Here is a 22938-nt window from a genome sequence, read left to right as displayed (position 1 = left end):
GGCACAGCTGAAGATGAGGTCTCAACCTGGTGAAGCCACCAAACTGAACTACTTGCATGCCAATCAGCATAAACAGCAAGTGACAGACAGAGCTAAGTGAACCCAGAACGAATGGATCAGATCGAAGCTCTGCAGTCCTGCCACCTCCAATCGTGAATGGTGATGGGCAATTAAACAACTCACTGGAGGAGGAGGTTCTACAAATATTCCAATCCTGAATGATGGAAGATTCCAGCAAATCAGTGCAAAAATATAAGGATGAACCTTTTGCAGTAAACTTCAGCCAGAAGTACTGAGTGGATGATCCACCTCACCCTCCTCCAATGTTGCCCAGTATTTCAGGTACCAGTCTTAAGGCAATTCGATTCACTGCACATGACATCACAAAATGGCTGGATACACTGGATGCTGCAAAGGCTGTAGGCACTGACAACATTCCAGCAATAATACTGAAGTCATGTGCTCCAGAACTTGTTGCTCCCCAAGCCAAGCTGTTCCAGTACAGTTACAACATTAGCATTTACTCAACCATGTGTAAAATTGCCCAGATACGTCCTGTTTCTATTTAGCATTTCAAATTCAACCCGGCCAACTACCGCGCCCTTCCATCTATTTTCGATCACCAGTAACGTGTTGGAAGGTGTCATCAGCTGTGCTATTGAGCAGCTCCCACTTAGCAATAACCTGCTCAGTGACGCCCAGTTTGGGTTCACCAGGTTCACCCAGCTCCTGACCTCATTACAGCCTTGGTTCAAATATGGACAAGATAGCTGAATTCCAGAGGGGAGGGGAGAATATAGCATAACATCAAGTCCAATTGGACTGAGTGTGGTATCAAAGAGTCTGAGCAAAACTGGAATTAATGGAAGACAAGTTCCCCAGTGGTTGGAGTCAGGCCAGACACAGAGGAAGATGATTGTGATTATTGGAGGTCAGCCGTCCTAGCTCCAGTACATCTCTGCAGGAGTTCCTCAGGGTAATTTCCTTGACCCAATCAACTCCAGCTGCTTCATAATAAGGTCCTGATAAACTGCTTCCCTCCATCAGAAGGTGAGAAGTGGAGATGTTCACCGATTATTTGACAATTTTCAGCATCACTCACAACTCCTTGTGAAGATATTGAAGCAGTTCGTGTTCATATACAACAAGATCTGGATCATGTCAAGGCTTGTCTTGACAAGTGGCAAGTTATATTCACAGCATTCACATGCCAGTCTATGACCATCATCAATAAGAGACTATCTAACAACTTGCCCTTGAATTTAAATGGTGTGAACATCACTGATTCCTCAAATGTCAACATCCTGGGGGTTATATTGACCAGAAACTCCACTGGATTTGCCACATAAACACAGTGGTGACAAGAGCAGGTCAGAGGCAGGGTACACAGTGATGAGGAAATCACCTCTTCACTTCCCAAAGCCTGTCCGCCATCTACAAGGCAGAAGTCAGGAGTGTGATAGAATACTCACCACTTGCCTGAATAAGTGAAGTTCCAACAACACTCAGGAAGCTGACACCATCCAGGACAAAGCAGTCTGCTTGATTAGCACTACATCCATAAGCATCCATTCCCTTGACCTTCGATGTTCAGTTGTAGTGGTGTGTAGTATGTGCTGTAGCAAATCACCAAAGAACATCAGACAGCAACTTCTAAACCCACAACCACTTCCATTCAGAAGGACAAGAGCAGAAGATATATAGGAATGCCATCCCCTTGAAGATCCCCTTCCAGCCCCTCACCATCCAACTTTGAAATAGATCATCATTCCTCCACAATGACTGGGCCAAAATCCTGGAATTCCCTCCCTAATGCAATTGTGGGTCAACCCACAGCAGGTGGACTGCAGCAGTTCAAGAAGGTAACTCACCACCACCTTCTCAAGGGGCAATTAGGGATGGGCAATAAATACCGGGCAGCCAGCGATGCCCAGATTCCACCAATGAATAAGTAATTTCCTCGACACATGTCCGTGCTGTTCTCTATACAGATTCATCCCTTTCACTGTCTGATACTCTGACTAGTGACATGGTGAATGCCTGTCACTCTGCCCTAAACTCTGAGATAAACCTGACAGACCACAAGTAAACCCAAAGTGAATGAGCCTTTAGAAAGTTAGCTCAGAGCCAGACGGAGCATCCTATGTCGCTGCATGAAATGTGCTCATGCCCCTGACTGTGAACCAACCTGGCAGAAGCAGGTACGACATCATTGTCTCTGAGCTCCACAGTGAAGGGTGAGTTAATCTGAAAGCAGCCAGAATGATGTGGTGAGGCTGGGGTTCGGTGATGCCCACACACACCGACAAAGTGTGGGAGAGGACAGTGTTGATGGAGCATGCAGTGAAATGGTGCTGATAGTGGAGATGGATGAAGACCTGGAGAAGCAAACAGTGAGTTCCTGCCTCCAGGTAACTGCCCAGGCTTTCCTGTTGGGAACTGGCACCATAGGAACTGAAGGAAGGATCAGAATCTCCGTCGAAATGAGGCAAGATCAGCTCCTAATGATATAGAACAGCATGAAAATGAAGTGATCACCCCTCACTAGTGAGATTCAGAATTCACTGTTTAAACCAGAAAGGGAGAAATTGGAAATAGGTTTCACAACAAAATCGAATGCTTTCATCATTGACATATTTCCCCAACTTTCTTGTCTTTGCTCATACAACTTAAGGCAGCAGAAAAATCAACTCTATAAAAATTACTAACAATGTAATTTTTAATCTGCTTACAGGACTGAGAATCCCACAATTGCTCCGGCCAATTACTGTCAATGCTGGTCATCCTGCAGGACCAAATGGACACCAGAAACCGTGATCAGACCCCTGACCCCTGAGGGTTTTGACTTCAACATGGAATAGATTGGCCCTGTCAGTGACTTAGAATCCCTGCAGTATCGAAACAGACCCATCAACCCAACAAGTGCACACTGACCCTCTGAAGAATAACACAAATAAAACCCCATTCCACTGTCTATATCTACCCCTGACTAATGCACCTAACCTACATCTCCCTGAACAATGGGATGGGCAATTTAACATGGTCAATTCAACAAACCTGCACATCTTTAGATTGTGGGAGGAAACCTGAGCATCCAGAGTAAACCTACGCAGACAAAGGAAGAATGTGCAAACACAGACATCACTCGAGGAATCAAACCCAGGTTCCTGTCACTGTAAGGCAGCAGTGCTAACCACTAAGCTACCATGATGATGACATCCTGGCTATCAAAAACAATATGGATGAACTCAGATCGAGGCTTACCTACCAGAGGGAACTCAGAGACTGTTGTGTGCTCTGCTTCACAGCGACTTGGCTCACCCCTGCCATTCCTGACAGCTTCCACAGGCTGATAGGTTCTCCATACACCAGATGGACCACACAGCATCCTCAGGGAAAGTGAAGGGCGGTGGGATATGCTTCCTGAACAACACCTCCTGGTGCTCGGTTTTGTGACCCTGACAGACCATTGCTCCCCTCGACCTAGAATACCTTACAGTAAAATGCCGTCCCTACTACCTTCCATGAGAGTTCACCTCCGCCATCCTGACATCAGTCTACATCCCACCCCATGCGAATGTGATAAATGCCCTGGATGAAACTTACACTGCCACAAACATTCTGAGACACAATTCCCCAAGTCCTTGCTCACCTTGACTGGTGACATAAACATTTCAGGATTCCTGATGCTGGGCTTATAACTGAGATGACAATTCTCTTGCTCCTCAAACGCTGCCTGACCGGCCGTGCGTTACCAGCACCACACTCTTTGGTAGTGTCTGACGAGGCAGGATCAGGTCTAAACTTTGTGGAACAATAAACAAGTATCCTGAATACTGACCTTATAATGGAGGGATTGTCCAGGATGAAGCAGTTGAAAGTAGGTGGGCCGAGGACACTTCCCTAATTTAATCTCTCCCTCACTTCAGACACATCATCTCAAGTGTGAGATATCTGACTTTTGTCCAATCAATTTTTCCTTAATTAATTTTAAAGGCACTCTAACTCTGTCCGAATATTAACTCAAAGGGATGACACTGAGTAGATTCATTTGGGGCATCTCTAATGGCAAACAATCCAAATGTGGGATTCCTTTATCTGAATCATTCAGATAACCCTGACAGACAGTAAGCTCTGAACGTGGTCTTTAGGGCCTGGTGCCACCTTTCCAATGCTCCCTGGGTTTCAGGATGGTATGCACTTGATTTAAAAGCTATAGGCCTAAATTATCCAAGACTTCCTTAAATAGTTTATCAGTAAAATTAGACCCTTGGTCTGAGTGAATCTCCCTGGGTAGCCCATACCAGGTAAAGAAAGCTACCAACTCCTCTGCCATCCTTTTAGCTTTAACACACTGGAATGGAATTGCCTCTGGAAATCTGGTAGCCACATCCATTATGGTTAACAAATACTGGATCCCACTTTCAGTTTTAGGGAGGTGAACAATACAATCAATCATATCCCTGGTGAAAGGATTTTCAAACGTGGAAATTGCCAACAAAAGCTCTGGTTTATGACTAAGTTAAAGATCACACAACACCAGGTTATAGTCCAACAGGTTTAATTGGAAGCACTAGCCTTCGCAGTGCTGCTCCTTCATCAGGTGGTTGTGGAGTATTTTATTGTTGCCTGTGGCTAACCTACCATTTGGCACATATGACATCTACAACAAACATCAACCACATACATCCCTATCCTGTCCAGGCCAACAGAAGTGGTTTTGTATCTTAGCCTGAATCTACCCCACACCAAGATGATCTCCAACAGGTAATTTGTGTGCTAGCCGTAACACGTCCTGTCTGTATGCTGCTGGCAACACAATCTGGTGCACTTCCCCATTTCTCATCTGCAATAACCTGCCATGTCTCCACTTTCACCTTCCGATTCTCTCCTTTAGAGAATAACCCTTTGGAATACATGCTGATTCCTTGACTGAATATGCATCATGATATAGATAGTTTATTGTCACATATTTCATTAGTCTTTCAGGATTAAACACCTCTGTCCGACCCTCTGTCTGTTCAGGGTTTCCCTGCACCATTACATCAAACAGGGTGTCAGCTAACTGAACCTCAATTCCTTCATCTTTCTCTTAACATTTTCCTTCTTTCTGTAACTGATGAGAGTGGGATCTTGTTACTCTACAGTCCAGAAAAATTCTCGGGTATTTTTCTTTTAACTCCTCAGTTTCCTGTTTTTTCTCTGGCTTCTCCACCACAAGGGGCGTCACTCCTACCTTGGATCCTGCTAATTGGTTTTCTAGAACAATCTGTATTCCTGAAACTGGCACTCTGTCTATCACTTCCGTTTTCACCTTCAGTCTTTATCTGACTCTCCACCCTAACCTTACACAGGGCAATGATAGGTTTCTCTCCATCTATTCCTGTGGTAAGCTATTTCCAGAGTGAGCTAAATTTTATTTTCATCCACATCTTGACATTTCTGTTCATCCACATAAGTTTTTAAACTCCTCCCAAGGAATAATCTCTCTAAGATCTTCATATGTCTTGTCTATTTTGAAGGCCTGCACCCATCTCTCAAAATTGCTCTGTTTATTTTTCTGAAGTCAATGGAAGACTCACCTGGTTTATTCTTTCTGTTTCTGAACCATTGTCTGTATGCGTCTGGTACTCATTCATAGGCAATCAAATTAGCCTGTTTGACATCAGCATCATCTCTTGACCTCTAACCTGACAGCGCTGCAAACACCTCACTAGCTCTGCCTCCCACCTTCATCTGAACTAGCATTACCCACAAGTCCTCTGGCCACTCCAGCTGCCTAGCCAGCTTTTCAATTGAAATACAACATGGCTTCAACATCTTACTCATTGACATGTGGCAGATTTTTAACATGTTTGTATACATCCCTACCTTCTCCCTTCATCTCCACCCTGTTACCTTGACTTTCCTGACTAATTCACAACTTCAGAAACTCAAACTCTCCCTCTTTTTCTCTTTCTCCACACTCTCTCTTTCTTTTTGCTCCGTTAAGAATCTTCTCTCCCTTTCTTTCCTTATCTCACTCAAACTGCTTCATCTACAATTGAATTTTCACCATTTCCAAAGACTCTAATGGCCTTTGTAGCACATTTAAAAGGTGTGTTATTTCAGTCATAACCTCATCTTTTTTTTCAGAGACTCAGGCAACCCCAGCTCCACTATGTCTGCCAATTACAGTGGCTTTTCCTTGCTCACCTTTTCCACAACCCCCAAAGTCATGTCTTCCAGCTCTGCAAAACACTTAATTACTGAAAGTGCCATTTCTCGCACTTTTAATTGAACCATCTACAAGTAGCTGAAAATAAACAGATTTTCTCAACTGTTTTATTTAAAGATCTGGGACAGTAATCCCCAAGTCTGTTTAAATCTGTCCAAATCCATTCAGATCTGCTCAGATCCCAGACCTGATCTGTGCAAATCCATCTAAATCTACCCAAACCTGCCCAAATCCTGGACCTGAGCCCCCAGTTTGTTCTGATACAGAGGTCGAACCCTTCTGTGAATTAAAACGGAAACACCCAGAGAAGCTCGTCTCACCGCGTAATCTGTTCAAAATGTGAGGGAGTGAAAGAAAACTCTGGATTTCCACTGTGGAAAGAAAAAATAACAATTTATTTTCCCAACTCTAACAGTGAACACTAAACAAGAACTATTAACAAACCCGATACCGCTTTCTCTCAACTGATGACTAACTGACCCCAACCCTACTAAAATGCTGCTCCAATAACACAGTTACAAAACATTAAATTAATTTAATCTCTCAAAGTCCATACAGTTGTATATGCTGTCTTCCTTCTGCTCTTCCGAATCTGCTGTTTCCTTCCATCCTTCCAACTCTGCTGTCTGCCCACTCCCGAGCCATCTTGTATGATTTTCTTTTTGACTGCGAGTATCTTTGTATGAAATTCCTTGGTACCTTAACCTTGGGAGCTTTCTGAGATTTCTTTCAGAGTTGTTCAGTGCTGTTGGCTCTCTTTTGCTGGCACTTGCTCTTTCTCCCTGATTTTCAAAAAACACTTTGTTTTGATTCCCCTGATTCCATATGAATTTCCTATCATCGGTTTGGTTTCAGGCTGTCAGTATCGTCAGATATTAAAATCGATTGGCTTTGAAGGGCTGAGTGTTTGGTCTAAATCAATTGGTCACACTTGAATTGTTGTCAAAACAGCAACCAAAACTCAGGTATCCATTTAACAGCCAATTGTTCCATGTGTCTCTTTTGGAACAGCCTGTCTCCTGATTGCTCTGTATAATGGCAGCATTGGTGGTACCTTTAGCTCAGAAGAGCAGTTTTTCTCTTAAAAAGGACCAGATGTTATTTCCACTCACTATTATTTGAATCAGCATTGTAACAGATGATGACACGCAAACACAAACACACACACTTGGACATATATAGTGAGTAAAAGGCACACACACATACACACACACAGACAGCTATGCACAAATGCAGACACACAGATATCTGTATATACAGAGATCGTAATATACACTCTGACATGCATAGACAGACATACACACACACAGACACACGCGCATATAGATTTGAGGAGCTAATTGGCCTACCTTTCTCCTGCTTTGTATGTTTTTATGATTAGATTCCCTACAGCATGGAAATAGGCCCTTCAGCCCAATCAACCCTCCGAAAAGTAACGCACCCAGACCCATTTCCCCCTGACTAATACACCGAACACTATGGGCAATTTAGCATGGCCAATTCACCTGACTTGCACATTTTTGGACTGTGGAAGGAAACCACAGCAACCAGAGGAAACCCACGCAGAGATGGGGTGAATGTGCAAACTCCGCACAGAGAGTCACCCAAGGCTGGAATTGAACGTGGGACCCTGGTGCTCTGAGGCAGCAGTGCTTACCACTGAGCCAAGGATTATCAAATTGACTCACATAGCAGGATAGTTTAATAGACAGAGCTCTGTTCTTTGTAAATGAATAAATCATGTAATTGCACTAAACCTGTTTCAATTCAAACAAAATAGACCACAGCCATTTGTTAAGGGCAATGCCCCAATTAGTCAGAGTCAATCTACTTGTTTCAAAATTTAAACAAAGCCTGGAGGTCAACTATCAATCATCAGTAATAAACAGTATAAAGGTTCCCATTGAATTGTATTCTTGCAGATTGTCCTGATGAGTGTCAGAGAACAAAACACTAACACATATCTTTTTTCCAGTAATACACATGTTCTGTAATACCAAATAATTAACATTTTTTAAACCAAGTACTTTCTCTTATTTGTATCAGGTATAATTTGTGGGACATGAAGTTTAGAATATGTGAACTGAATATCACTAAATGGATTCTATCAGTTTTATCAAGAATGTTCACACAGACATTCATTCACTTGATGTGGGCATCATTGGTAAAGACAGTATTTGTTGCTGATGCTGAATTGCCTCTGAGAAGGAAGGAGCAAGGTCAAATGGGGTCATATCAGTGACTGTCATCCCTGTCTTTTAAATATTACACAGAGTGAGCAGTTTAAATGCTCCTTGTTGTGAGCATGTTAAACAATATTTGCTGCAATGATTTCTGTGATATTTGCTGCAGCTATTCTATAACGTCGCTTTGCTTTACATTGTGCACTGTAATTACTTAAAGTTACATCCATGATGACAGTTTAAAAAGTATTTGATGGAATCTTGGTTTCTAACTGTACTGCAGGGACTTTACACAGGGACATCTGCTGCAGAGTGTAGGACGTCATATTGAGGTTGTACAGGATGTTGGTGAGGCCTCTTCTAGAGGACTGTGTCCAGTTCATTTTACTTAGTTATAGGAAGGATATTATTCAACTGGAAATGGATCAGAAAAGATTTACCAAGGTTTGCCGGGCTTGGAGGGATTGAGATATAAAAATAGAGAGGAAAGACTGGGATTTATTTCACTGGAGCGGAGTAGATTGAGAGGTGACCTTACTGAGGTTTGTAAAATCAGTTGGGACGTGGATAAGGTGAATGACGATGAGGGTGTTCAAAAGCAGGGGTTATATATTTCGGGTGAGAGAGGAAAGATTGAGAAAGGGCATGTGGGGAGTGTTTTCTTACCCAGAGAGTGGTTTGTGTTTGGAATGCTCTGTCAGAGACAGTGATGGATGCAGGTACAGTTACAGCATTTCAAAGATATTTGGATCAAGCTTGACCAGGAAAGGTTTGGACAGATGTGGGCCAAGTGCAGGCAGATGGGAATAGTTTAGTTTGAGAACACTGTTGGCACAGACTAGATGTACTGAGGGGTCTATTTCCATGCTGTACTACTCTGATTGAACACAAGGGGTGATGCACAAGGTCTAATGCGGCCAATGTGTATCATTTACCCAGGGAAAACATTATGTTTGTCTCACTGATTCAGGAAGGACTGGTCGATTGTACTGTGTCTGTTTCAGGGATCATGGGGAATGTTGACTGAACCTATTCTCTGTATCTCACAGACGTCAGGGAGAGCAGACTGACCTCACTGTGTCTTTATCACTGACCCAAGGAGCCCAGATTGTTGGTTTGTGTGGGAGAGTGTTTGAGTTGTTTCAAAACAAAATGTTTGCAGCTGGATGTATATTGCATCAGTTAAAATTGAGATTGTGTGTGTTTGTGTGTTTGTTGAGTATGGGAGTGGAAGCAATGAGGGAGTGAAAATCGTGTGGAAAACCAACAGACAGAAGGTTCTAGAAAGAGGAGGGGCTGATCACTAAAATGGCAAACACCCTGTTGTTTGAATGAACTGATTGGAGGGAACAGAGGGGGGTGGGAGTGAGTATAAAATAGTGAGAATGGGAGCCTGGGGCGGGCAGTTCGGGCAACATCAGGGCATTCTGGGCCGTTAGAACCAGGAGAGAGTGACTGCTTGTGTTACATGCGAAGTTTGAATAAAATGTAAAACTAACCATTTCCGGTGGCCTCGTGTGTGCTTCATTATGAAACCTTCCAACCCAATAATTCTCAAACCGAATACGTTGAATCCCAGAATGCAAGTATCCATCGTGTCATTTCATACATACCACTAATCGAGCAAATTGGTGTTTTATCATGTTTTCAGCTGTTCTCTGAACTTAGTCTGGGTCACGGCATATATACACGTGTTTGTGCAGCAACTCAGGAGCTGGAGAATGAGTCCTATTTCTCATAAACAGTAGTGCAAAATGACAGCCTTATAACCCAAGCAATACATTCGTCTCCATCTCAAATATACCAGAAATATTGACCATAACAGGATGAAATTCCCTGAGATAACAAACATTAAAATGATGGATTTTTTTCGGCTCTCCAAGTGTTGGTCCTTGGAATGCTGTCCCCTGCTGTCAGATTGGAGTCTCCTGCGGGCTCTGCTGGCCACTAAAATGTACCTCCCAGTGAAAGCATTGAGCATCAGAATCAAAACAAATGGGACCGTTGGGGTCAGAATGTAGTGAATAAGCTCAATTGATCCCCAGATCGGAGAAAATATAACATACCTTTTTAGCCAAACAAAACCAAGAGTGGTTCCTCAGCTTATACCAAGGTGTTAACATAAAATACCAGGAAATGTTCTTTAAACAGCTGAGCACAGTTATTGTTCCCAGAACCACGGCTGCTGTTCTCTCAGTGCAATAGTTGCCTTTCATCTTTTGACAACAAATGGCCACAAATCGATCAAAGGTGAAAGCGACAGTGAACCAGACAGAGCAGTCCACAGCTGCAAAAACCAGGATGGCGTACATGTTACACATGGGGATGGTCATCAGAAATGTAAATTCAGTTTTATAAATAATTGGAATGGGCCTCAATATCAGGTCAATGATGATAAGCAGTAAATCCACTGCTGCCATGGCCACCAGGTAGTGTGTGATACATTTAGAAAGATCACACTTTCTCTGCAACAGAATCACTATTGTCACTACGTTAACTATGAGAATAGAAGATAAACAAGAACATGTTATGTTAGGCTGAAATAAAATTGCACTTATTACAGTTAAAATTAATAATTTGCAACAGATATAATAATGGAACATAAAGAAATATTGGGTGCATTGAACAGGTATGTTTTGCCTGTCTCTTGAATAGCATTCCAAAAATAAGTACAAATACGGCATTGAAAGGAATGGGTGAATTATAAAATAATTATAATCATTGAAAATGGTTACTCAGAAAATTACTAGAAACAAAAGCTGACATGTCCTGGGTTCTGATGGTTTTCAAAGGAATGCTGTATGCGATAGCAGATGCACTGGTTTTAATTTTCCAAACATCCCCAGAAGCTGGTGAGAATGGAGAGCAACTGCTTCTCCAATCACAGGCTGGTTCTCTCCATGCTTGCTGTTGATAGGTTTACTGATGAGCCTATCAGTGACAAATTTAAAGAGAGAAATAATTTGTGATTGGTGATTGTGTGTGTGGGTGGGGGCAGGGTGGTGGGACAAGCACGCAGCTCGGTAATTGCTGCCAGTGAGGGTCTCTCTGGGAGAAGGTGGGCTGAGGGCGAGGAGCAGGCAGATGGAGGTTAGGTCTGGGAGGGAGAGCGAGAGAGAGGAGTCAAGCCAGCCTTTGTCAATAGGTCCAGGAGTGTTGTAGGGGCAAGAGGGAATTTGCAAGGAACTTTGTGTTTGAAACTTTGCTGAATTTATTTAAGGTGTTAACCTGGTGTGTTGATGAGGGCAGTGCATTTGATGTGGTCTACATGGACTTCAGCAAGGCTTTTGGTAAAGTCCCTCCTGAAGATTGGTCAAGACAGTAAGAGCCAATGGGATCCCAGCTAAAGTGATGTGCTGGATCTAAAACTGGCTGAGAGGCAGGAGGGAGAGGGGAATGGTTGTGGGATGTTTCTGTGACAGGAAGTCTGTTTCCAGTGGGGTTTCACAGAGCTTGGTGCTGGGAGCTTGCTGCTTGTTGTGTAGATGAATGATTTAGACTTAAATTCAGGGGAATATGTTAAAGAGGTTTACAGATGGCATGAAACTCGGCAGGGTGATAAAAAGTGAGGAGGGTACCTGTAACCTGCAGGAGGAGCAGAGACAACAGGAACTCAACCTGGAAAAGGGTGCACTAGCTTTTGAGGAGGGGCTAACAAGGCAAAGGATTACTCTGTGAATGAAAGGGCCCTGGAAAAGACTGAATATCAGAGGGACCTCGGATGCATATCCACAGATCTCTGATGGTAGCAGGTCAGGTGGATAATGTGGTTAAGAAGGCATTCTGGATATTTGTGTTTTATTAGCTGAGGCATGGAATAAAAGACCTGGGGAGGGGGGTTGTGTTGAAACTGTATAAAACACTGGAGCTCTGACTGTAGTTCTGGTCACCACATTGTAGGAAGAATGTGATAGCGCGAGAGAGGAAACAGAGGAGATTCACCAGGACGTTGTCTGGGCTGGAGGGTCTGAGCAATGAGGAAAGATTGGAAAGGCTGGGGCTGTTTACCTTGGAGCAGTAAGGAGTGAGAGGGGACCTGATCGAGGTGTACAAGATTATGAGGGCTGGAGATAGGATGAATAGAAAGGCACTTTTTCCATGAGTAGAGGGGTCAATAAACAGGAAGTCAGAGAAGTGAACCTGAGAGATAGAGGCAAAGAGGAAAGTTGAGGACTTTTATTCCCAGAGGGAGATGGGCATCTGGAACTCACTGTCTGAAAAGGTATTGAGTAGAAATGGTTTTAACCCTAAATCAGGAATTAAACATTCAATTCTGTTTCCATAACCTACAGAGGTACAGGCCAAGAGCTATACAATGGTATTAGTGTTATCAGACCTTTGTTGACCAGCCTCCTTCAGTGCTGTTTAAGTCGATGAGCCTATATTGACATCACCAGTTTTACTGAGGGAATCGACCTCGTGAGCATCTCTGGCCGATTCAATCAAGAAAGAACCTTTGTGGAGGAAGTGCATACGGGGGAATACAGAGTCACCACAATGACCATCTTAAATACATTCAGAACAACAGTCATCAATTCCATCGACAAAGTGTTAATAAAGGAAATGATACATCAGATGGGAACCAAATGGGTAGTGTGAAGGAGTTGGTGATCATCGTTATATTTAGTCTGAACATTCATTGATGAATTTGATGTTTATATCTTTGGGCTTTCTGCTAAAGACAGGATTTACATTAAAATACTGTAACATCTGTAAACTGAGAAAGGTACTTCTTATGGAATCGGGATACAATGAAACATACAACACACCAGTTCTCTCTGACCTGGTGCACTGTGACCAGTGCTCGGCAACACACTTTAATAAGGACATGGAAACTTTGCAATCGGTATGAGGGCATTTTAACCAGTGCGGGTTCCAGCACTAAGGGATTGCAGATACATAGACAAACTGGAGAAATTGGAGTTATTCTCATGTGAGAAACCTACAGAATGCTTGGAAGGATAGACAAGATAGATCCAGGAAGATATCGGTCAGGGAGACCAGAAATAAGCATAATTTAAGAATAACAAACCTGCCATTTCGAATTGAGATGATGAGAAGTTTTTTTTTCAATACCATTGAAAATCTCTTTCCCATTGGGCTGTGGAAGCTCAGCCTATGAATCTATCTAAAGCAGCGGCTGTTACATTTTTGAGCATCAATCACATTAAGAGTTAGGAGGATAGTCTGTAAAAGGCATTGAAGTGTCCAGTCAGTCAGCATTGAATTAAATGGTGGAGAAGACTTGATGGGCTGAATGGCATCCTCCAGTTCCTACGTTCCCAAAGACCTGTAAAGGCAATAATCAGAGCCCACAGAATTAATAAGTTTGGCATAAAGAAGCAGAGGGTGACTGCTCCACACAATGGGTGATTAGGATTTGGAATACAAAGTGAGTGACACACATCGATTCAATAGTGGATTATAAATATGGAACTGGAGAAATATGTGAGGCAGGAAAAGTTAAAGGATATGGAGAAACTTACAGTTTGAAGGAGAGAATAGTAGGCTCAATACCGGTGTTGTAATTTTAAGTAAGGGTAGATCTAAGAGCTTTAAAGTAGACCGAACTAAACAGAACAGGGAAATGATGTTCAGCAGAACACAGTGGTGGGAGACATTTAAGGACATAATTCAGATTACACACAACAAATGCATTCAAAATGAGAAAGGAAAATTTCCAAATGGAACACCCACCATCCATGTTAAAAATGGCATCACACCTCAATGAAAAGGCGATAATTGTGAAACATTGGCTGGTAGGTCAGGAAAAGAAAATAAAAGTCAGCACAAAATGGCTAAAAGATTGACAAGGAGTGAACAATTAGAGTACAAAAAAAAACTTGGGAGCAATACAGGGGCAAGAACATGGTGGGCGACAGTGAGAGGCATTTATCGACATTGCTCATTATCACCCTCATTAACATCAAATCTCACCTCATTAATATGCAGATTCCCATTCCACCATCCACTGGATAGAAACTAGACGCTGAGAATTCCCAATGTGGAACTCAGACTGGGAACCTGGTGACTCCAGCTCACTGCTTGTTCCTCCAGCCCTCCAGCTTGGAACCCCAACACCAACAGCTCAAGGTACGGTTTCTGGGTGGTGACCGCACACAGCCCACGGTCACAGACATTGGAATCTGATATGTGCCAGTCTCACCACACCCCATCCTGGCACACCACTGAGCCACTTGTTGGGCACTGCCAAGGAGGCCACTCCTGTGGAATGACGGCTGGGGAACATAATAGTGGGAATCGGAGTTGGGAAGCTGGGGAATGATGATACTGAAGGGAGACAACTCACTATGTAAAGGGGAGGGGTTCAGTGAGAGACAGGATACAAGGAGCGGGGCAGTGCATTCCCAGCCCTGGCATATCGACCCGTCGGGACTGGGGTTAGAGCTGGAGGGTACATAGATGCAGATGGGTTGGGCGGGGGCTCATGGAGGCGTGAAGTCTGACAGGTTACCAGGGTGGGAGGGTTCTAACAGGAGGGACATTTCATCCCTGAGGGTTCCCCTGTGCGCAAAGGAGGAGGCTGGAACTCAGTGTCTGAGGGAAGCCTGCTCTTGCCTTCCATCCTGCTGTAACTCAAAAATGAAGATGACTACAACTGAACATGAGGCCAGCAGGGTAAGTGTTTGGATGTGCAATGGGAGGCCCCTTCACAGGGCACGGTCACTCGGCACACACCCAGACACTGAAGGGCAGGCCCTTTAATATTGTACATTGCAGCTCCTTCCCCAAACAGCTCAGAGCATTTAGTGTCACACAGGTTGACAGCATGGAAACAGGCCCTTCAGCCCAACTTGTGTATGCTACCCAGTTTGCACAACGAAACCTGTCCAGATTGTATACGTTTAGTCCACATACCTCCATACCTGTCCTAACCATGTATCTGTCTAAATGTTTCTTAAATGACAACATTGTACTCACTGTCACCGCTTCCTCTGGGAGCCCATTCCAGACACTCACCACCGTCTCTGGGAAAATATTGCCCCTCTGGACCTATTTGTGTCTCTCCCCTCTCAGCCTAAACCTGTGCTCTCTAGTTTTAGACTCCCCGAACACGGGGAAAATTTGTTGGCTATCTACCTTATCATTGCCTCGCATGATCTATGAGGTCACCCCTCAGTCTCATATTCTCCAGGGAAATCTTATCCAGACTCTCCTGGAAGCTCAAAACTTCTAGTCCAGGTGGCATCCTAGCAAATTTTCCAGTGTTCTTTCCAATTTAATTTTATCCTTCCAATAGCAGGGTGACCAGAACTGGACAATGTACTCCATTTGTGGCCTTTCCAACACGCTGTACAGCTGCAACAAGATGTCCCAACATTTATACTCAATGTTCTCCCCAGTGAAAGCAAACAAGCTGAAAGCCTTCTTGACCATCCTGTCTACCTGTGACTCCAGTTTCAAGGAGCAATGAACCTGTATCCCTAGATCTCCTTGTTCTATAACACTCCCTATGGCCTGACCAATGACTGGGGAGGTCTTGCCCTGGTATGAACCAGCAAAATGCAACACCTCACATTTATCAAAATTAAACTCCATCGGCCTTTCCTCAGCCTATTGGCCCAATTGATCAAGATCTCACTGTATTCCCAGGTAACCTCATTCACTGTCCACTGTACCAGCAATTTTCATGGCATCCATACACTTACTATCGTACCTCCTAAATTATCAGCCAAATTCTTTCAATAAATGATGAATAACAGTGGACCCATCACTGATCCCTGTGGTACATTGCTGCTCACAGCCATGTTTCTGTAATAACTGTAATGTCCCAGTCCCATGTATCCATCCATGCCCTGAATTCATTTCCCTTCCCTGTCAGGCCTCTTGCTTTGAAATAAATGCAGTTTAACCCTGAATTCCCTTGCTTCCTGCCTACTCTTGTCTACCCTGTCTAGTACGATGATTACCAACATTACCTCGACTATTTAACTCGCTCTCATTAACTTCTGTACTGTCATTAACATTCTCCTATGTCTCCCTACTGCTTTGGATCCACCCCAACACCCATCTGCACTTCCCTGGCAGACGAGTTTACCCCATCCCAAGTGGCTCGCGCAAATCTCCCCACCAGGATATTGGTCCTCTCAATATCAGGTACAACCTGTCCCACTTGGAGAAGTCAACTCTGCCCCAGAACAGATCCCAATGATCCAAGAATCTGAATCCCTGACCCCTCCATCGGCCCTCAGTCACGCATCCAACTGCCAAATCCTCCTTTTCCTATTCTCGCTAACACTTGTAGTCCCCAAATTACTATCCTTGAGATCCTCCATTTTAACCTGTTGCTTAACTCCCTTTCATTACTCTTCAGGACCTCATTCCTTTTCCTCCCTATGTCATTGGTACCAATGTATACAATGACCTCTACCTGCTCACCCTCCCCCTAAGGAATTTCCTGCAATGTTCAGAGATGTACTCAATCCTGGCACCAGGGAGGGAGCACACCATCCTGGAGTCTTGGTCACATCCAAAGATACCCTATACGTGTCCCTGATGGGTGAGTGCCCTCATTTTCTGTTTCAATTGCCTTCCCGAAGGTTTGCATCTAAGCCAGTTGTAATGCCACAGGCCTATCTGCTGCTGTTGTACTCCCCCGAGAGAGTATCCCAAACGGTATCCCTGTTAGAGAGGGGAATAGCCACTGGAGACTCCTGCACTACCTGCCTCTCCTGGCAGTCACACATCTCTCTGACTGAACCTGTGGTGTGGCCACATCACTGTAACTAGTGTCTATCACACTCTCTGCCCCCTGTATGCTCCTCAGTGTGTCCAACTCTCTCTCCAACTGAACCTCACGGTCCGTGAGGGGCGGTAGCCGGTCACACTTCCTGCAGACACAGTCGTCAGGGACACACTATTATTCCCTGATCTCACACATCTGGCAAGAGGAGCATACCACTGCCCTAACTGCCATCTCTGTCACCTCACAGGAAGACAAAGAACATAAGCGTACCTGGCCCTTACCTCATTGCTAATCCCCCTCCTCACTGATGCCCAATATCCACCAAAACCCACTGGAAGACAAAGAACAGAATCTTACCTTACCCTGACCTTGTTGCTGATCACCCTCCTCACTGAGTATCCCAGTATCCACCAAAACCCACACTTAAACCTCCAGCAGCACTTCAACAGCAAAGCATCCCTTCTCAAAATGGCCACTCGGCTGGAGCTTGCCTCCCTTTGGTTCACTCCCGGTGGCTGAGCTGATTCCTCCCAGAACTCTCCTCAGTCGCTTCTCAGCAGCCCCTTATTGTTAACTTGGGAATAACTTGGGTAACTGGGGAACTCCAATCATTTCTGTAGCACAATAGTGTCTCTAAAAAGTGAGAACGTAGCTGCCAGGGTGACAGTGACCAGTGATTTCCCATTTGCCTGGATACGGTAGCTATGGGATACCTCCCACCTGGGGTGATGGAGCTCTGTGCAGTGACAGGGATGGCTGGCTCCAGTCCCTGTAAAGACACAATTGCAGCCGGACAGAGACTGAAAGACAGAGCTGAATGTAATGGGTGAACACATAGATGTGGAAAACTATTTACAATAAAATGTCGCCCGTGCCAACAGGACATCTTCTTTCTCGAACTACCACCAGGTCTAGGTGCATTCCCGGGGTCTGCTGCTGGGCTGGAGGGAGCCTGTCCCACACTGGATTTCATTGCTTTTGGAGGGTCTGGTTGCGTGATCCTGGGGGTGGGTGGGGATGGGAGGGAAGGGAGAGAGAGAGTTAAATGGAGAAGAGAGAGAGTGATCAAGGTAGAAAAAAATAAGATGTAGAATAGGGAGAGCCAAATTGTAAGAAAATAATTTTCAGAATGGAAATGGATGGGGAGAGAACTGAGAGGTGCTGTGTCTCTGTGACCCTCCTTACAGGACTATAGGGATTGGACCGGGGGTGGGAATAATTGGACAGGAATTTGAATTCAAATTGAGAGTATTAAAATGGGAAGTTGTTGCATCAGGAAAGTTTATTTTGATCAATTAGCGCAAAGAGAAATGGTAAACCAAACATGATGGGAGTTCAGAACTTTGGATGAGTTCTGGTTGTTTGAAGTTTGACACTGTGGGACTGAAGATGATATCAGTGAAATACTCGAGTCTGGATTAATCAAACCCACAGGCGGTGTAGTGTGCAGCATCCCGGATGAAGCAGGCAGGAGACAATGATATTCCAGATTCTGATCTGTCATCTCTCCCTGTTTTGAGGAATGTTGCAGCTGAGATTCATTTATTAATATAAGGAGGAATCCATCCAGAGACTCAGTTAGGGCCCACAGAGATTGACATTAATTACAGTCACTGAACAAACTGTTTCATTGAATTTGTTTCAAACAAGTGCTTTTGTCCCAGAGTACAGTAAAACTTTTCCCTGATCTGGGTAGAATGTGTGACGTTTGCTGAGTAAAGGAACAGTGAAAATATGGGAGTGGGCCAAGAGGGCTGGATGTTTATCATAGCTCCTCTGATGATTCTAGATAAAATATAGGTTGTTCCTTTGAAGAAGAGTTTAACAAGTGACAGTTATTATGGGCTTAATGGAGTTCTTCGATAAAGGAAAGTGCTTTGGAAATGTTGAGTCCAGTGTGTTTCACGTTCCAAAAGGATCATGACTGCCAAAAGGTGTAGTGTAATTTTATTAACTGATTCGGAAAATTCAAACATGTGAATTGAAGGACCTTGGCATTCTGAGTTTCACATTGACTGAGGGACATAACTCAGAGAGAAATACTGAGCAGGTAATGATTAGCTGCAGGAAGAGGGCTCTTATGGCGCAGTGATAGTGTCCCAGGCAAGAGATCTTGGGCTGAAATCCCACCTGTTCCAGACTGTCCTCGGAGACAGGTTGGTTAGAAGATAGATAGATGGCAAGAAAATATCCTGTTCCTCCCTCGTGACCAATATTAGAATCAGAGATGTTTATAATACAAATATAAATGACATAGGCCAATCTGTTATTTATAAAGGACATGATTTCAAGATTTGGAGATAACAAGTGAGATAGAAAGATAATGAAGAGTCAGGAAGACAGGATCAGACTTCAGAAGATCATTTAATGCAAAATTTGTTTGATGCTGCAAAACTAAAGCAAACACAGAATGCTACAGAACTGGCAGCATCCCATGGATAGAGAAACAGAGTTCATGCTTCATTTCAGAGCTGAAAGGGGTGGCATATTGGCTTATTTTATACTTTTGACAGAGGAGGACATCAGGTGAAATAGTGTCGAAGTCCAGTGTAGAATATAAAGAAATTGTTAATGGGGTTGAAAGAGGAAAAGAAGCAATGTAAATAAGGCACAAATAAGAAAACTGTGTGTGTGAAGGAGATTGTAGGAATCAGAGACATCATACAGTCAAGATCTGAAGCTGTGGAGATCAATATTGAGTCCTTGAGGCTGGAAGGTTCCTGGGTGGTAAGTATGTTTCCCACTTTCCCAGTAACTGCTCCATCAGGCTTGTTCATTGCACATCACTTCCAACCAGTTGCCATGACACTGTCTGTCTATCTCTCTCTCTCTGTCTTTCTTTATCTCTGTCTCTCTCTCTCTCTCACTCTCACTCTCTGACTCTCTCACTCACTCTCTGTGCATTTTGGGTTCCGCCAGCATTTCCACCACCCCCACAGTGACGTGGACATTTCCCACACAAGCCCCCTCCTCCCCCTGTGAGGACAAGAGTACTGAGGTGTAAAAGGCACCCACCAGCTCAGACCCTGAGACCTTGGTGGGAAGATTAGCCATAGAGAGTGTGGGAGCACAAGGTGGTCAGCACCTCACTGCCACAGCTCCGCAGCTGGCTGAGGAAGAAATGCTCCAGGCTGCTGCCACTCGGAGGGTCTGGCAGAGACCAGGCAACTGCTCAGGCAGAAGAGGACCCCACGGTGTCTGCAATCAGGACCCACATCTGAATGTACAGGGAGGAGCGGCAGATGGGGAAATGGGACACAATAGGCTCAACTCTTCACAATTTACCCAAATGCTTTAGATGATTCGATCGAAGGTATTGAGCTAAATTTACTGATGACGCAAAGCTAGCTGGGAAAGTGCGTTGTGAAGACGGCTTGAGGAGCCTACGAGGTGTATGGATTGGTTCAGTAAATGGGCAAAGATCCGGCAAATGGAGGACAGTGTGGGTAACTGGGAAACTCTCCATTGTGGCAGAAAGAGTTAAAAATAAACACCTTATCAGAATGGTCAGAGGTTGTACATCTCTGAGGTGCAGAGGGATCTGGGTATCCTGGTACATGAATCACTGAATGTTAATATGCAGGTACACCAAGTAATCAGAAAAAAAACTAATAGAATATTCTGGTTCATCATGAGGGGAATTGAATGCAGGAATTGAACGCAAGATGTGCCCAGATAAGCCCTTCAAAAGGACAAATTCTGTGATTGATTTGATGTTAAATGGACAAGGATTAAAGCATGCTGGGAAATGGAAACCACTTGACCAAAGTGGCTGTGCTAATCCACATACTGCAGGATCCAGGCAGACTGCAGCTACCAAGATACAGTTTGTAAATAACCTGGTAGCTGCAGACTCTACAATACACAGCTGTAGTTTGGGTTGAATGGTGTCGATGCAATGTCATCCTCAGGGTGATCGCAAACATTGAGGTGTGTTTCAGACACGGGGGAGGGGTTGCCTCACACCCTTATTTGGAGGAATGAAGGCAGAAGGATGACCCTACCATCGACATAGCAACGTCTGGCTGGGTCGGATTCATTAGGGTGATCGAGCCTGAGTGATCCATTGGTTAATGCTGAAGACCCTCCAAAAAGGGCACAAAGACTTTCAAATGTAAGAATTGCCACAACACCACACTCAGGGCGGTAACTCGAGACCAACCACTGAGAAAGGAAGATACCCCTGAAGTCATCGGGAGAAGACCAGGCGACATCACGGTGTGGAGCACGGCCGAGGTCTAGTGTGAGGGTATATGATCATCCAGAGTTAAGGTGAAAGCACAAGATAACATTTGTTGTGTCAATGGTTAATTTATACTGTATTTTGTTATGTTAGTATTAATTGGGCCAAATAACTGAATATTATTGATGATTATTCTTAAGATTCGTCTCAGTTCTTTTGCTGAGTGTAAGAGTTAAAACACACTGTGTGGCAGAGGCAGCAAATTGGCCCCCAAGATGGGACATTCATTAGAAGTGACTTTGTCACTTTGAGGTCAAAGCCCGTGGAACCTAATATTCCTTGAGATTTTGCCTGAGATGCTTGTTAAGAGGACAGCTGCCTCATGCAAAGGCCAGGAATTCAAGTAAATGGAAGAGAACAGAAATTTCTCAACTGAACTGTTCTTTCAAAGATAAAACCAACACATGTTTACTCCTGATCCAGCAAGCCACTGTTTCCTCTGTTTGTGTGTGTGTGTGTGTGTGTGTGTGTGCGTCTATCTGTGACTGTGGGGGGGGGGGGTCACATGTGTGTGTGTCTGTGCCTCTGTATGTGTATCTGCACGTGTGTGTGTGTGTATCTCTGTGTGTGGGGGGGGGCACATGTGGGTGTGTGTCTGTATCTGTGCGTCTGCGTGTGTGTGTGTGTGTGTGTGTGTGAGAGAGAGAGAGTTGGTACGGTAGAACTTTGAAAATCAGTAGACACCCGGGTGGATTAAGACTGGAACAAAGCGAAAGCAGTACCCTCAGTCTGATCCCTGATAGAGACTCCTTGGGTCAGTGATCAAGACACAGTGATGTCTGTCTGCTCTCCCTGACATCTTTGAGACACACAGAGTAGGCTTATCAACACTCCCCATAATCCTTGAAACAGACACAATGCAATCGATCGGTGCTTCCTGGATCAGTGAAACAAACATAATGTTTCTCTTTGTTGAGGTACACAAATTAGTCCTTATCGGCACTGTGCATCACTCCTCATGTTGGGGAACACTCTGCAGCAGAAGTCCCTGCATATAGTTCCTAAAGAGCACTTAAAAAAAGACTTCCATCAGATATCTCTGAAAGTGTCCCCAAAGATGTAACTTTCACTGATTGCAGTGCATAAACCAAGCAAAACTATTATATAAACTGGCTATAGCAAATATTGTTAAACATGCTCACAACAAAGAACATTTAAACTGCTCACTCTGTGTAATGATTAAAAGACAGGGATGACAGTCACTGATGTGACCCCAGTTGAACTTGCTCCTTCCTTCTCAGAGGCAATTCGGCATCAGCAGCAAATACCATCTTTCTCAATGATGCCCACATCGTGTCAATGAATGTGTGTGTAAAAATCCCTAATGTATTCACATTGATAAAAATGCTGATATAAAGCATCTTTGTGGTATTCAGTCTACATGTTTTAACCATCATGTAGTACAAATGGTACTTGATATATATAAAGTCAGAAGTCACACGACATGAGGTTATTGTCCAACAGGTTTACCTGAAATCACACAAGCTTTCAGAGCGCTGCTTCTTCAATAGGTGCTGGGAGAGAGCATGAAAAATGACACAGAGTTTATTGGCTGAGAGATCAAGGGCAGAGAGAGCAAAAGATCATA

This window comes from Chiloscyllium punctatum, chromosome 15 (assembly GCF_047496795.1).
Source record: "Chiloscyllium punctatum isolate Juve2018m chromosome 15, sChiPun1.3, whole genome shotgun sequence".
In the NCBI taxonomy this organism is placed as follows: domain Eukaryota; kingdom Metazoa; phylum Chordata; class Chondrichthyes; order Orectolobiformes; family Hemiscylliidae; genus Chiloscyllium; species Chiloscyllium punctatum.
This window is presented reverse-complemented; position numbering follows the sequence as displayed.